General features: G+C 43.5%; 1 protein-coding gene across 1 annotated transcript in view; it reads right to left on the bottom strand.

Moving 5' to 3' along the window:
- ATM (ATM serine/threonine kinase) overlaps positions 1 to 8,837 on the bottom strand; it is a 299,675-nt gene extending 290,838 nt beyond the window's left edge. The window contains exon 1 of the mRNA XM_077483959.1: positions 8,779 to 8,837. The gene's annotated coding sequence lies outside the window, so the exon portion shown is untranslated. The remainder of the gene's footprint in view (positions 1 to 8,778) is intronic.
- Between the last annotated feature and the right edge of the window lie 7,942 nt (positions 8,838 to 16,779).

Raw genomic sequence — 16,779 nt, 5'->3', positions numbered from 1 at the left:
TGTACTAATTTTTTCTATTTCAGCAATGACAATTAACACAAACATCTAACTGCAGGCAAGTCAATCAATCAATGTTTAAAGCGTTTGTTAACCCAAAAAAACAACACCACAGATCCTGTTTCTTTAAAGCAGGTTACACAGCACAGTGCTTGTGCTGTATCATTTGGCATCCTGTAATACCTGGCTGATCCTGCCTGGCTATACCCTTCACTCTGCAAACAGACCACAATAATCATGCCTGCTTAGCCCTGACATCATGGTGTGTTTGCATGCCTCCGTCATCCACAGCCTGCTCTTCTGTCCTCCTCCTTCGATGCTCATCACTGCTGCTCATCAATGCCACCCAATGCCTATCAGTGCCCATCTGTGTCACCCATCTGTGCCCACTAGTGCCACCCATCAGTGCTACCTTATCAGTGATCAGTGCCACATATCAGTGCCCATAAGTACGGCATATTCATGCCTCATCAGTGCCACCTCATCAGCACCCAAAAATTACTTATTTACTGAGAGAAACTAAGAAACTTATAAAATAAAAAAAACCAGGAGTGATTAAATAGCACCAAAAGAAAAATATTTGTGTGAAGAAAATGATCAAAAAAATTCACATGGTTACAGTATCGTATGACCGTACAATTGTCAAAGTTTAACAGCACTAAAAGCGGAAAAATGGCTTGGGCAGGAAAGGGGTGTAAGTGCCCTGTATTGAGGTGGTTAAAGACCTATCCTGCCCCCCATACCCTATAACCTATCCCTCCTATATAATTATACAGAAAAGAGCTGCGCTTATGGAATGGAATAGATAGGAAGATAAATACGTGCTATCGCACTACCAAAAAGGTTATTTATTTATTAGTTTTTATTTTTATCTTTAACAAGAGGTTGCTGCCTCCCTAAAGTACACGGGCTATAATCAACAGCTTGTGTTATAAGATGAAAAATTAATGTGGGCTACTGGCGCTACCTCAAATATATATATATATATATATATATATATATATATATATATATATATATATATATATATATATATATATATATATATATATATATATATATTCAAAATGTTAGGATTACTAAAATAACCATTAGTGGCCCTCAGGCCTAGAATATATCCAGTAGGGATGCACCGAAATTTCGGCCGCCGAAACATATCGGCCGAAAATGCCCTTTTCGGCAATTTGCCGAAAGAGAAAAACGGCCGATAATGGAGCCGGAAATGGGGCGGGGCCAGGGTAGGGGGCGGGGCTCCGCCCCCCACCCCTGGTGCGCCCATAATGAAAAGCTATAACATTCCAAATAGTGCAGGAGAGCCGTCTCCACCACCTGTTTGATCACAGAGCGGGAACATCACAGCTTTTATTTCAATAGCTGTGTGTTCCCGGCCGTGCGCCGTCACGTACAGCCCCTCCCCCTTGTCCGGGCACTTTGATAGACAGATCACCCGTAGGATTGGACGGATGATCTGTCTATCAAAGTGCCCTGACAAGGGGGAGGGGCTTACATGACGGCGCGCGGCCGGGAACACACAGCTATTGAACTGAAAGCTGTGATGTTCCCCTGCTGTGATCAAACAGGCGACGGAGGCGACTCTCCTCTTCTCTCTTCTCTTTACAGGTTAGCTGCTATGAGGGGACACACTGGCTGCTCCGAGGGGACACACTGGCTGCTCCGAGGGGACACACTGGCTGCTCCGAGGGGACACACTGGCTGCTCCGAGGGAACACACTGGCTGCTATGAGGGGACACACTGGCTGCAACGGGGGACACTGGCTGGCTGCATTGTATCAATTGTATCATGTGTCATGTATCATGTGTGCAATTTCTGACCATCTCCTGTACCATGTCCCCAGTCTCTGACCACCTCCTGTACCACGTCCCCAGTCTCTGACCACCTCCTGTACCACGTCCCCAGTCTCTGACCACCTCCTGTACCACGTCCCCAGTCTCTGACCACCTCCTGTACCACGTCCCCAGTCTCTGACCACCTCCTGTACCACGTCCCCAGCCTCTGACCACCTCCTGTACCACGTCCCCAGCCTCTGACCACCTCCTGTACCACGTCCCCAGCCTCTGACCACCTCCTGTACCACGTCCCCAGCCTCTGACCACCTCCTGTACCACGTCCCCAGTCTCTGACCACCTCCTGTACCATGTCCCCAGTCTCTGACCACCTCCTGTACCATGTCCCCAGTCTCTGACCACCTTCTGTACCATGTCCCCAGTCTCTGACCACCTCCTGTACCATGTCCCCAGTCTCTGACCACCTCCTGTACCATGTCCCCAGTCTCTGACCACCTCCTGTATAAAAATATTTTTTTAAAACAGTCATTTTCGGTATTGGTTTCGGTTTTCGGCATCGGTTTCGGCACCAAAAAACCCATTCGGTGCATCCCTAATATCCAGATGATATATTTAATGCACCTTATGTCAACTAGTGTAGATTAAACTAAACCCTTAATAGTTAATACAAAAAAAAAAAAACGAGTGATATCTAGACCCCAATAAAGGGGTGTATATCAGGGAGGAAAACCTAATTTCCCCTAATATTGCAACACGAAATAATTAATCTATGTGTACCAATTATATGTGAAAAATGTACAAATTAGTGCAAAATAAATTACAAAATTTGTGAAATCCTAGGAAAAAATCCCCCATACATGGGAAATGTAACAACTTAAGGACCTAATTAATTAAAATTAAACTAAAAAACTGAAAACAGAGCAAAAGAACCATAAACCAAAGAAACGTGAAAAACCTAGACCAGTTTTAAGTAACAAAAATAGCAAGAATAATCCACAATAATTCTTCTATGAAATGTCCACAAATGTGCAAGTTTTCTGCTTCAGGAGACAAGAAGGTGACTTTTGTGATCATGAATGCTTATTGGTGACTTCTGTGCTCATTCCCCCTCATGTGTCCCCACTCACCAGATCCACGCACCCCCTAAGGGGTTATGGGCATGTAGGCTGTATTCCACTTTATTGTTGGGGATTCCACCGCTCGGCTTTGTCTTCCAAAATCCTCCACAGGATTATATTCGTTATAAGGGAAGAAAACAAATCTTGTATCTGGTGGTAGTTCCTCAAAGGGGAAAAAAAACAACTCTCATGGTGTAGTATGTCGGGTATCCAGAAAAAAAGCCTTTTTTGTTGGGGGGGGGGGGGAGCAGGCTATTGCCACAGTATATTCAATAATCAATCTTTTACTAAGCTTTAATTTATTATTTTGAATTCATTCCGTAATAGTCTTAACATCTTGGTAAGCGGCTTCCCTGGGGATGGAACACCTCTAAGAGTGGCACTCTGGAGGACATGTTAGTCCAGCTCCCCATTCAATAAGGAGTGAAACTGCTTTTCAATAGGCTTTACATGATGGATTTATGAGATGTACTTTGTATTGTTTTTCATATTCTTGTAAAAAAAAATTTTTGTTTAAAATTTTTTTTTTTACTTTTTATATTATTTTTGCAATAAAACATATATTTTTTAAGTAGTGGCTATAGTCCTCCCACTATTTTCAATATAGCCCTGAAAAGAGTATAATATACTGTGGCAATAGCCTGCTCCCCCCCCCCCCCCCCCCCCCCAACAAAAAAAGTTTTTTTTCTGGATACCCGACATACTACACCATGAGAGTTGGTTTTTTTCCCCTTTGAGGAACTACCACCGGATACAAGATTGTTTTCTTCCCTTATAACGAATAAAATCCTGTGGAGGATTTTGGAAGACAAAGCCGAGCGGTGGAATCCCCAACAATAAAGTGGAATACAGCCTACATGCCCATAGCCCCTTAGGGGGTGCGTGGATCTGGTGAGTGGGGACACATGAGGGGGAATGAGCACGGAAGTCACCAATAAGCATTCATGATCACAGAAGTCACCTTCTTGTCTCCTGAAGCAGAAAACTTGCACATTTGTGGACATTTCATAGAAGAATTATTGTGGACTATTCTTGCTATTTTTGTTACTTAAAACTGGTCTAGGTTTTTCACGTTTCTTTGGTTTATGGTTCTTTTGCTCTGTTTTCAGTTTTTTTTGTTTAATTTTAATTAATTAGGTCCTTAAGTTGTTACATTTCCCATGTATGGGGGATTTTTTCCTAGGATTTCACAAATTTTGGAATTTATTTTGCACTAATTTGTACATTTTTCACATATAATTGGTACACTTAGATTAATTATTTTGTGTTGCAATATTAGGGGAAATTAGGTTTTCCTCCCTGATATACACCCCTTTATTGGGGTCTAGATATCACTCGTTTTTTTTGGTTTTTTTTGGATTAACTATTAAGGGTTTAGTTTAATCTACACTAGTTGACATAAGGTGCATTAAATATATCTGGATATATTCTAGGCCTGAGGGCCACTAATGGTTATTTTAGTAATCCTAACATTTTGAATATATATATTTTAGGTAGCGCCAGTAGCCCACATAAATTTTTTATCCCTCCTATATAACTTCTATAGAGGTTTCATCTGATCTTCACCTTGTGATAATATCAAAGACACCCCATCCCCCTCGCTTCCCGCGCTTACTTGGATGATCGGTAGCCCCGAGAACCAATGCGGCAGTTGCGGCAACTGGTAACAGAGATGAGTGGAGGAAAGGTGGCCTCTGCTCATTTCTATGATCTAGGAGGACCAGAGCAACATCATAATATCACTTCCGGTTCTGGCCCAATGTAAACAAGGCTATTTATTTTATTTTATTTTATTTAATTTTTTATGCATTAGATCTGTTTTTTTTGTTTTTTTGAGTGAATGCTTTACATTGTAGAGGAGAGATGTGGGGGTCTTATTTTTATTAATGACCCCAGATCGCTCAACAAAGAAGACCTGTCACTGATTATTCCTATCACAAGGGATGTTTACATTCCTTGTAATAGGAATAAAAAGGATCAACATTTTTTGTGAAGGGGCAGTGTAAAAATAAAAATAGATATTAAAATAAATAATAAAAAAAAAAAAAAATGCAAAGCAAACCTGTCCCCGTGCACAGTGGTGAATGCATATGTACTCCACACCCATATATGTAAATAGTATTCAAACCACACATGTCCGAATATATATATATATATATATATATATATATATATATATATATATATTTTTTTTTTTGTTTGGGGGTTCTGAGTAATTCTCTAGCCAAACACAGATTTTTATATATATATATATGAGAGACGTGTCAGAATTGGTCGGGTAAGCGAGTGGTTAAACTCTCCTATCGCGTACAGCCAAGGAAGCTGCTTCTGTTTGATCTGCAACTGCCATGGTACTGCACATGTGATCATTTATGACACCAGACATTTGATAGTTTGACAGCTTGCAATCCAGGCATTCCAGGAATTTAACTTTTTGGAAAATTTTAAATTGATGGGTTTATTTATGCTTTACGACTTACTGCTGTTCAGGCAAGAAGAAACAGAACAGGAACAATGCTGGAGGCAATTTACAGCACACACTAATTTTGGGAGCATAATTATTATATGTGGAATGTATGTTTCTTTCTCAAGAACGTTATTTTTATTTATCAAGTTGTTATGAGTAAAATTCCACTTTAACCGCTTCAGCTCCGGAAGATTTTATCCCTTTCCTGACCAGAGCACTTTTTGCAATTCGGCACTGTGTCGTTTTAACTGACAATTGCGTGGTCGTGCGATGTTGCAGCCAAACAAAAGTCATTTTTTTCCCACAGAGCAATAGAGCTTTCTTTTTCTGCTATTTGGTAACCTCTGCGTTTTTTATTTTTTGAGCTATAAACAAAAAGAGAGTGACAATTTTGAAAAAAAATGCAATATTTTTTACTCTTTGCTATAATATCCCCCTAAAATATAGTTTAAAAAAAAATCCTCATTTTAGATGTATTCTTCTACATATTTTTGGTAAAAAAAAAAAAAAAAAAAAAAAAATCGCAATAAGCGTATATTGATTGCTTTGCGCAAAAGTTATAACGTCTAAAAAAAATAGGGGATAGATTTATGGCATTTTTTTTAGTATTAGTTTTTTTTTTTTTTTGTACTAGTAATGGCAGCGATCTGCAATTTTTATCGGGACTGCGACATTATGGCGGACAGTGCTATAAAAATGCATTGATTACTGTAAAAATGTCACTGGCAGGGTAGGGGTTAACACTAGGGGGCGAGCAAGGGATTGTGTTCCCTAGTGTGTGTTCTAACTGAAGGGGGGAGGGGACTGGGTAGGGGAGATGACAGATCGCTGTTCATACTCCACATGAACAGATGATCCGTCTCTTCTTCCCTCAGAGAACTGGAAACTGTGATCCTGGTTCTCGGTGTGCCCTGAGTGATTGCGGGAGCCTGGTGGTGATCGTGACTGCCAGGCACTCACATCGGCTCCAGGGGAGAGCAGTGTGCCCCCTACTGGCCACAAGGCAAAGCAACATAACATAACATTGTTTTGCCCAGCCGTGCCATTCTGCCACAGTAAAACTGCAGCAGCTGGTTGGCAAGCGGTTAAGGCAGCATTCACACCTAAACAAATCATTTTCAGGCATTTTTCTTTTTTTTTTGCAACTTTTTAACAAGCTTTTTTGAAATGTATTACAAGTGATTTCCCAGCTTCAGGCATTTTTTTTTTTTTTTAAAGACAATTTATGCACGGGGGGGGGGGGGGGGGATTAGGGGTGGAGAGATGCTATTTGAGCATTTTTAGGAGCGTTTTTCTGCTCAAGTCAGGTGTTTCTATTGAAGTCTATGGGCCCACAAAATGCTTGTAATCTGCCAAAGAAATAAGCTCACGTACTTTTTGAGCTTCAGGCATTTTTCTTCAGGCAACAAAATGCTCAAATGTGAACAGGTGCCATTGAAATAAATGGGATTTTGCTTGTTGGGCATTTTGGAACTTTTGAGAACAGAGTTTAATGAGCTGAAAAAGCTCAGGTGTGAATGCAGCCTAAAACATTGCGCATTTGGAGCCTGTGTGCAATATATCAACAACTAAAAGAAAAAACGAAAACAAGCAAAAAATAAAAAATAGGTCCTGTTTGTGCTTTATATGAATATCATGACAATAAAGCTGGTCACACACAGGAAGATTTTTGAACGTTTGTAGAAAAAGTCTCATCAGTACAAGTAATAATGGCAGCAGAGACATGACAGATGTCATCTGAAAGTACTTCAAACTTCTGACTGCTCTTGGAGTTTCACCGAAAAGGGGACGAAACACTTATTTGCACCCTTTCTCCCTCCACTCCCACATATGCCACTTTTTTTTGGGGGGGGGGGGGGGGGGAGAGCGAGTACCTGCTCCCACTTCTGGGGCAAATTGCTGCGACAATCTACGACAATATGAGGGCCCTCCTTTTCCCCCCTGCAGACTTTTTACACTATGAGCACTGCACTATTATTTATATTTTACATGTTTGCACGATTTGTCTAGTGAGTGCCAGCTGCTTTCTATTATCTCAGAGCACAGTTTTCTATATTCCTTTCATGCAAAAAAAAAAAAAATGCCCTGAAGCCGAACAGGCTAAGGTGTCCGACGCCTGCACCCAAAGGCGCTTGAAGATTGCTGGATCCCTAGACAGGTAAGTGCCCTTATATTAAAAGTCAGCAACTACAGTACTTGGAGCTCCTCTTTAACCACTGGCTGCCCACTCACCCACTGTGAAGCAGTGCGGCTCTCATTCTGGTTGGGCACCATAGGTCGGCACCCCAAAACGTCAGCTGTCGCGCACCGATCGTGACTTCGCCGTCTTGCTAGGACACAGCGCAACCCCCGGATTTCTGTAAAGAGCAGATGGCACAGCTCTTTAACCATGTGATCGGCTGTGTCCCATCAAATGCGTTAATGCCTTTAATCGTCTCACATTGGCAGAGAGTGTGGCGAGGAGTGCCAATCAGCGGTATCTCCTGGCAGGGGAAAACGAGGGCAGGTAATCAGGGCAAGTGACGCCAGTCAGTGCAGCCTGTCAATGCATGCTCATCAGTGCCACCTATAAATGCAGCAATTATAGTGCCTCCTCAGCAGTGCCCCCTAATCAGTGCTGCCTCATCAGCGCACATCACCAAAGGAGGAAAAATTACTTATTTAGAAAATATACGGACAGAAACATTTTCAATCTTTTTTTTCTTGTTTTGCAGGCAAAGGTGCGCATCTGGCCCTCTGGCGGAAGTTTGGAGACCCCTGCACTAACAAATTGAAGCCAAACTCCAGCTCACACTTTTTAAGCCATTACAGCAATTTTATTTATTTTTGGGATAAAGATTTTACATAAATAAGTAAAAGCTGATCATTGTAAGCATCCCCGTCAGTGGTAAATGGTTTGTCTCAACCCTATAACTGCTATATTAGCAGGACAGCTTGTTCCTTTGGAAAAACAACAGATTTACTGCCTGGATCCCCAGGTGCAAATAAAAGAAAGCCTAAAAAAAAAGGAAATCTAATGCAGTCATCACCAGCTGCAATATAATACACGTTTGCTTTTAATACCACAATAATGCAAGTGAGTAGAAAACATTCAATAGTATATGAAGAATGATACAGATGTGCTCTGCATACAATCCAGTATACAGCCCTGACAGCCGTCAGTCACTGTGTTGTAAGCCATCAAATCCATGCTATCGCTGAGCTCTCCTTATTACTGCAGGCAGATCTCTCCAATCATGTCATTACTGCCCCCTGTACTCCCTCACTGCACTCCTCTGATATTCCTCCAATACACTGACAGCTCTCATCGCCCATTACCGCCTCTAATTCTCCCCGGTGTTCCCTCCGTTATGTCATTACCGTCTCCAGTATAAACACTACTCTGCTCACCTCCTTGCTGGTCCCCTGTCTCCTCCACGCTGTCTGCGGTGTCACACTCTATTCCTTCCGCAGCACTTTCTCTTTCAGTTCCGCATAAACTCAGAGTGCCCAAATCCCGCCTTCCTGGTTATAAACATAAACACTCCTCAGCTCTGTGCTCCTTCCCTGTCATGGCCCTGTCTGTGCTTCCCTGAGAGTGACATGTCCATTAACAAAAACTAAGAAACATTTATCTGAGGGAAAATAATAGATGTGTTTTCATAAAAATAAACAAAAATGTGCACGTGCATGTCTGATAAGTGTATACATAGTGGACACAGCACAACATGTCACCTATGGATTTTAAAAGTGTATTTCTGTTTCCAGGGTCCTCCATTTCCAGGAAAAAAACTTCAAAACATGCGACTAAAGTTAGGTTCACGCTTGTGTGGGCCCTGTGTGCTGCGTTTGCATTGGCACAGCAGCCCAAATGGCCGCTGTACCTGCGGGAAACTTGGGGAAAAATTCCAGACCCTTTTTTTAAAATGCCAACGCAGAGAACCCTATGGTTCTGCAGCTCGAAAACGTGCCGCAGTTTCCAATGTGTGGGAGTTCTGTTAAAAAAGAATGACACCCCCACACATCTGCTAAAGAGCAGCATGTTCTGCCTGTGGGTCAGGAATGCGTGCAATTAGCGTGCATTCCCCAGCTGCTTATGTGTGAATCTAGCCTAATGCCCCGTACACACGATCTGACTTTTCGACAACAAAACCGTGGATTTTTGTTCGAAGGTTGTTGGCTCCAACTTGTCTTGCATACACACAGTCACACAAATGTTGGGCAACAATTACGAATGCGGGAATGTGGTGACATACAAGATGTACCACGAGCCGAGAAAAAGGTTGATTCGGAGCATGCGTGAACTTTTGTGTGTCAGCCCTTGTCACACGGTCGGAGAATCTGTCGGAATAAGTCTTATCGGACCATGTCGTCAGATAACCCGACCGTGTGTGGTATGCATCGGACTGATTCCGTCCGAATCTCCGTCCGACCCAATTTTCCAACATGTTGGAAATATTTCCCGACCAACTGGGCCGGACGGACCTAATCCGATCATGTGTAGAGCATTTTGATCGGACCAAGTGCCACGCATGCTCAGATCAAATTCCTACATCAAAGCTATTGGCTACTAGCCTGAATGTAGTCCCATCGTAACGAAATTACGTCATCACGTTCTGAAAGATCGGATTTTTCGCCAACTTGGCCCGACCGTGTGTATGCAAAAGTTTCAGACACAATCCGTCGGACTAAATCCGACGGGCAAAATCCGACGGATTTGGTTGGCAAAATCTCCGACCGTGTGTACGTGGGCTCAGACTTGTGTACACACGATTGGAAATTCCGACAACAACGTTTTGTTGGCGGAAAATTTGAGAACCTGCTAGCCAACATTTGTTGGCAGAAAGTCCACCAACAAATGTTCAATTGAGCATACACACGGTCGGACTTTCAGGCAACAAGCTCCCATCCAACATTTATGATGGGGGGCGCTTATTATTGCTTAATAATTTAGTGCCCCCCATCACACTTGTTTCACTCACACTAGAATATTTATATCTAGCAGGGGGGATAGCAGCATTTAATTTTGATATTTTTTTAAATTTCTTATTCATTTATTTTTATCACATCCAACATTTGTTGTCGGAAAATCCTATTGTGTGTGCAGGGCATTAGGCCTCATGCACACAGTTTGGGAAATTTATCACAACTGGAGCAGACAGAATTTGGAGCAGCTGTGCATGGCAGCCAATCAGCTTCTAGCTTTCATTTACCAAGCTTAAAGTGGAACTAAACCCATCAATTTAACAGTATAAAAAAAAAACAGTTACATTCTTACAATGTCGGAATTGCTGTCACATTTGCTTCAGTTCTCAACCAATGTAACTGTTTTGGAAAACTGTGAAATCTGTGAGTTTACCTGCCTCAACCACTTTCTGCCTGCGCTTTAGTTTATAAACGGCTACATAGCAGCTCTCCAGCTCTGAGAGGATGTCCCTGGACATCATCCCACGTGCGCGACTAATGCGTGCACACTTGGGTGCGCATCAAGCGAGCTCTGTGACTTCTGTGTGCCTTGGACACAGTGGATCACAGATCAAGGTAAAGGGCCAATCACAGCAGCATTTACCATGTGATCAGCTGTGTCCAATCACAGCTGTCACAATATAAACAGACTTGCTGATTATCGTCTCTCCTTTCCTCACACAGAGACAGCATTTGAGGAAATGAGGGCTGATCAGTGAGGGGCACAGTAAGTACATTATTTACATTGATAATCAGTGCCCTCTATTATTGCCCATCAGTGAAACCTCGTCAGTGCCTCCTCATCAGTGCCCATCAGTACCCATCAGTGCAGCCAAATTAGCACAACCTCATCAGTGCACATCAGTGCTACCTCATCAGCGCAGCCTCATCATTGTCCATCAGAGGACATCAGTGCATCCTCATCAGTGCCCATCTGTGTCCAACTGTGGAGCCCATTTAGAGCACATCAGTGGAGTGTACCTGTACGTCAGTCCGTACAAGGAGGATAGTGAGCACATAGTGGGAGTGAGCCCACGAGTCCCGCAGACTCGATGTCCGCTGGTGACCTGTGATCGCAGTGAGGAGAGGCAGAACGGGGAACTGTAAACAAGGCGATTAGATGACATGTCAGAGATCTACTGTTCCCACTGATCGGGAACAATGATCTCTGTCATGTTCCTGGTAGCCCATCCCCCTTACAGTTAGAACACACCCAAGGAACACACTTAGCCCCTTGATCGCCTCCTAGTGTTAACCCCTTCCCTGCCAGTATAATTTTTACATTGATTGGTGCATTTTTATAGCACTGAGCAATGTAATAATATCACTGGCGCTCAAAAAGTGTAATTCTGGGTCAAATTTGTCTGCCACAATGTCACAGTCTGCTAAAAATCGCATATAGCTGCCATTACCAGTAAAAACAATAAAAAAAATATAAAAGTCCCTAAATCTATCCTGTAGTTTGTAGACGTGATAACTTTTGCGCAAAGCAATCAATATACGCCTATAGCGATTTATTTTTACCAAAAATATGTAGAAGAATATATATTGGCCTAAACTGCTGAATAGATTAATTTTTTTATATTTTTTGGGATATGTAATATGGCAGAAAGTAAAAAGTTTTTTTTTTAATTGTTGGACTTTTTTCGTTTATAGCAAAAAAAATAAAAAGCGCAGAAGTGATCAAATACCACCAAAGAAAGCTCTATTTGTGGGTAAAAAAGGACGTAAATTTTGTTGTACAGAGTTGTTTGGGTACAGCGTCACACAACCGCGCAATTTTAGTTAAAGCAACGCAGTGCCATATCGTAAAAAATGGCCTGGCCATTAAGGGGGGGAAATCCTTCCGGGGCTGTAGTGGTTAAATTGGAGCGGAACACAATGATTTAACAGTTTCCCAAAAGAATTACATTGAAGGCATGGTGTTGATAACTGTCCCGTTTGCTTGTACTGTCAGCCAAACTGTCAAACCATCATATTGCTGGTGTCATAACTTATCAAATGTGCAGCACTATGGCAACTGCAGATTAACAGAGGCCAAGATGACAGCTTCCTTGGCTGTAAAGGAGAGGAGGGTTTAGTTCTGCTTTAAAGCCAGTTCACTCCTTGGCTGCACATGAATTGCACCAGAACACGTTGTGTGTTCCTGTGTGATTAAGACCTTATGCAAAATGCACTTTATTTGTGATCTGAAGTGGGTGTCAATAGAAAGTTAATGACACCCTAAACGCAGGTCGTAAACGCAGTGTGTTTACCTGCACCTGCTTGCAATGGATCGCATGGTACTTTTGCACCATGCAATCTGATTACAGTGCATTTTAAAAAGTAGGACATGTACTTACTACTTTGGATGCGGTGCAAATTTAATTCATTCAAAATGAATGGGATAAAATCACAATGCACAGAACCGCATGTGAATTGCACAGGAACGCTAATCGTGTTCCTGTGCGATTCATGTGCGGGGTTGGTGTCAACCAGCCCTTAAAGCTGAACTCCAGGTGTGATATGTATTGCATAGTTAAAGCGGAGCTCCACCCAAAAGGGAAAGCTCCGCTTGTCTACCTCCTCCACTCCTCCGTTGCCACATTTGCCACCTTTTTGAGTCGGGCCCCCTTCCTCCTTCACCCACAGCCTTCACACATGCGCAGTAAGGAACCGGCTGTGAATCCACAGGGCTTCACTGTCGGTTTCCCTTAGTGGAGATGGTGGCAGCAGCACCCGAGAGCCCATTGAAAAATAGACTCGGGTGAGGACTCTGCTGGATTCCTGGACAGGTAAGTGTCCTAATATTAGAAGTCAGCAACTACAATATTTGTAGCTGCTGACTTTTAATTTTTTTCTAATGGAGGCTTGAGCTCCTAATTAAAGTGACGGATCACTTCCTCCTGTGATGGTGAAGGTGAACAGCAGCAGCTAGTCGGGATCTGGGGTCCCCTTGTTAAAGGGGCTTCCAGATTCTGATAAGCCCCCTGCCCGCAGACCCCCACAACCACCGGCCAGGGTTGTGGGGATGAGGCCCTTCTCCACATCAACATGGGGACATGGTGCTTTGAGGGGTCACAGACCCCCAAAGCATCCTCCCAATGTTGAGGGCATGTGGCTTGGTATAGTTCAGGAGGGGGGGCGCTCTCTCGTCCCCCCCTCTTTTCTTGCGGCCTGCCAGGTTGCATGCTCGGATAAAGGGTCTGGTATGGATTTTTAGGGGGACCCCCACGTCAAATTTTTTTTTTAATTTGACACGGGGTTCCCCTTAATATCCATACCAGACCTGAGGGGCCTGGCAATTGAATTTAGGGGGACCCCCACGCTTTTTTTTAAAAAAAAATATTTTTTTTTTATCAATGAATGAATTGTCGGCTAATACAGAGAACACTCATTGAGTGTTCTCTGTATTACTGGAGCCGACAATGGAAAGTGATTTTAAAAGTCTTTTTTTCCTTGCGAAATGACACTTTGTGCAGGGACAGTTCTAAGCACGGGAAACATGCGCCCCTTCACAGACATACTATAGACACCCCCCAGGTACGAAATTTAAAGGAAAATTACACTTTAATTGTTTCACTTTAATCATTATTAAAATCACTGCTCCTGAAAAAACTTCAGTTTTTGAAACTTTTTTTTGCATTGATCCATGTCCCCTGGGGCAGGACCCGGGTCCCCAAACACTTTTTAGGACAGTAACTTGCATATTAGCCTTTAAAATTAGCACTTTAGATTGTGAACGTTCGAGTCCCATAGACTTTAATAGGGTTCTAAAGTTCACACGAAGTTTAGGTCTGTTCACAGGCTCTGGTACGAACTGAACAGGGGGTTGTTCGGCTCATCCTTAATAATTGTATATAAAATGCACTTTTTATCTTTCAAAAACTGTTTCCCAGTGCTAAACCTTTCATCTGATTTCTAAGTTGCTGCATTTGTACATTTTAAAAGCCAATATAAAGGAATGGTATTGGTAATAAAAAAAGCACTTGAGGATTTCATTAACCTTTTTGGGGTTAATTCTCCTTTAAGGGGGGGTGTCCTATGCCTACATACATTTGCTAGTAGGTGTCCCTCATTCCCATCTCAAAATGTTGGGAGGTATGACAAAGGTATTTGGCACAATTATATTACAGAAACACACACATTGTACATTATATACTACTGTAATAGAGTGGATTATAGGATTTTACAAGCATTTTAAACTAGGGCTTATTTTCGGAGTAGGGCTTATATTGTAGCCCTCCTGGAAAATAACAGCAGTTCTTATTTTCAGAGTAGGTTTGATTTTCAGGGTAGGTCTTATTTTCGGGGGAAACAGGGTAGTTGCTGTGGCACTGTGAAATTTCGCGCAGCGTTGTTCCAAACCTAAAGTGCTACTCCGGCATTCCCGGGATACTTGACACCACTGCCTGGGGCCCTCTGCCTTCTCAGCCCCACCCAGACATGGGAGCAGAGTCTGCTAAACGTTGGCTTCATAAGAGTCAGATACAGTTTATTCGCCTTTTCTTTATAAATATGTAGCGGCCACAACCCATTGTAGGGTGGCCTTGACTTAATGGGCTTACCGATTACCTTCTCCTGGCCTGCTCCTCCATGTCTAGGGGTTCCCAGGGTTAATACCCAACGACTTGTACACTGACACAGATGAAGTCCTTCTATTTTGTGGTAGAACTTTCACAAACACAGTCTATTAGGGAACAGAGGGCATGGGAGAAGAACTCCGGCACCTTGAACTGCAGGTTTAGCAAAGTCTTTATTTCCACCCAGAGAGTAGCCACTCGCAACTGGGTACTTCAAGGCTGAACAGATCTCTAGCCAGAGATCATGGCAGTCAGCAAGTTGACTCAAAACTTGAACAATCAACCCATGGTATACAGGAACCTTTTTCAAACCCATGGTATACCTGGAACGTTTCCCGGTTCCTTTATGGTAAAGGAAAAGTGTGAATTTGTTAATGCCCTTCCCAACTCATTAACTAGGCACTTCTCAGGATGCCACTTGCCGGCCCTCCTCCGAAGAGTCCTCCCCCGGTCACTTCCACGAGCTCTGGTATCCCTCCAAGCCGAGAGCACACCTGGACACTTTGAATCCTCCCTCAGTTACTGCACCTTGGACTCTGTAGGCTCCGAGACTCGGGAACAGATGGATCCCTTCCCCAGACCAGGCAGGTCTATCAGGGGTCACTGACAGGAACATGTTGCGGGGTGTCGAACACCCCATGACCGGGACCCCTCATGGGGCTACCCCGGTCCTGGAACCAGACCAGACCACATGGGTCTCAAGAACAACTCCGGAACCTTGAACACGTGACCCACACCTGTTTAAGTACCCCTTCCCAGACTCCTCAGCGGGCTCCGGCACTCCCGCTGATTGGCTCCGAGAGGGCTGATACCAAAACGTCCAACCAGGCCTGGTTCTGGCCTGTCATGTGCACCTCACCGTTCACATGACCAGGCAGAACTTTTAAACATAGCCTGGTCAGACTGGTGTTAGGCCTACCTACAATAATTAACCCTCAGAACCTTTATTGTCCTGTGGTCAAAAACTAAATTTACAATGCGTGTGACATTTGATCCCAAATGTCATCCGCTACAAATAATTATTTGGACTTCAGTGGAAGCCGTATGAAAGTAGATACAGTAGTGTTGTCTCAAACCAGGAAGCACTGGACCCCTGGGAATGCTCCACATCAGGGAAATACTATACTACTGACTTATGTGGGGCAAGTATCCTCAGGACCCCCATCATACACTTGACACCAGAACTAGTGTCCCCATTGGAAGATATCTCCTCTGTTCCTCTTCTGGGGGCAGCTCAACATTTGGGATTGTCTAGTCTGAAGCAAACAAATTCACAGCGCTCCAGGCATGGGATTCAACCTGCCAACAACCTACCCCACTCTAAAGCATACAGGCACTTGTTCTGCAGATGTGATTAACAATCAAGAAAATGCTGGACGGCCGTTCTCTGATGCAACACCTAGTGCAGAATCAATAAAATCCAAACTGTCAATCCATAGATCACAGGGGTACAGGAACAAACAGCTGACACTTAAAGGGGTTGTAAAGGCTTGTGTTTTTTCACCTTAATGCATCCTATGCATTATGGTGAAAAAACACCTGGCAGTGACTGGCCCCTCAGCCAATTTTACTTATCTGAGCCCTGGAATTTCACCCGGCGGAGACGCGCTCTTCCTCTGCCTGGGGTTCTCGGCTCTTGATTGGCTAGATTAATAGCAGCGCAGCCATTGGCTCCAACTGCTGTCAATCAAATCAAATGATGTGGGCACCAGGGGCCAAATCCAGCTTTCGCCTCTATGGACGCAAGGTAAGCCCCCCCCCCCCCGAAAGAGTGCTTCTCCTAGGGGGTTATCTGATGCGGGAAGGAGCCGCATGAGTCACCGAGGGAACCCCAAAAGACGAAGTTCGGGGCCACTCTGTGCAAGACGAGCTGCACAGTGGAGGC

The sequence above is a fragment of the Lithobates pipiens genome, unplaced genomic scaffold, assembly GCF_037356315.1.
Source record: "Lithobates pipiens isolate NorthernLeopardFrog02 unplaced genomic scaffold, aLitPip1_a1.2 Scaffold_16, whole genome shotgun sequence".
In the NCBI taxonomy this organism is placed as follows: domain Eukaryota; kingdom Metazoa; phylum Chordata; class Amphibia; order Anura; family Ranidae; genus Lithobates; species Lithobates pipiens.
The sequence above is the reverse complement of the archived record's forward strand: the minus strand, read 5'-3'. Positions and strand labels throughout refer to the sequence as shown.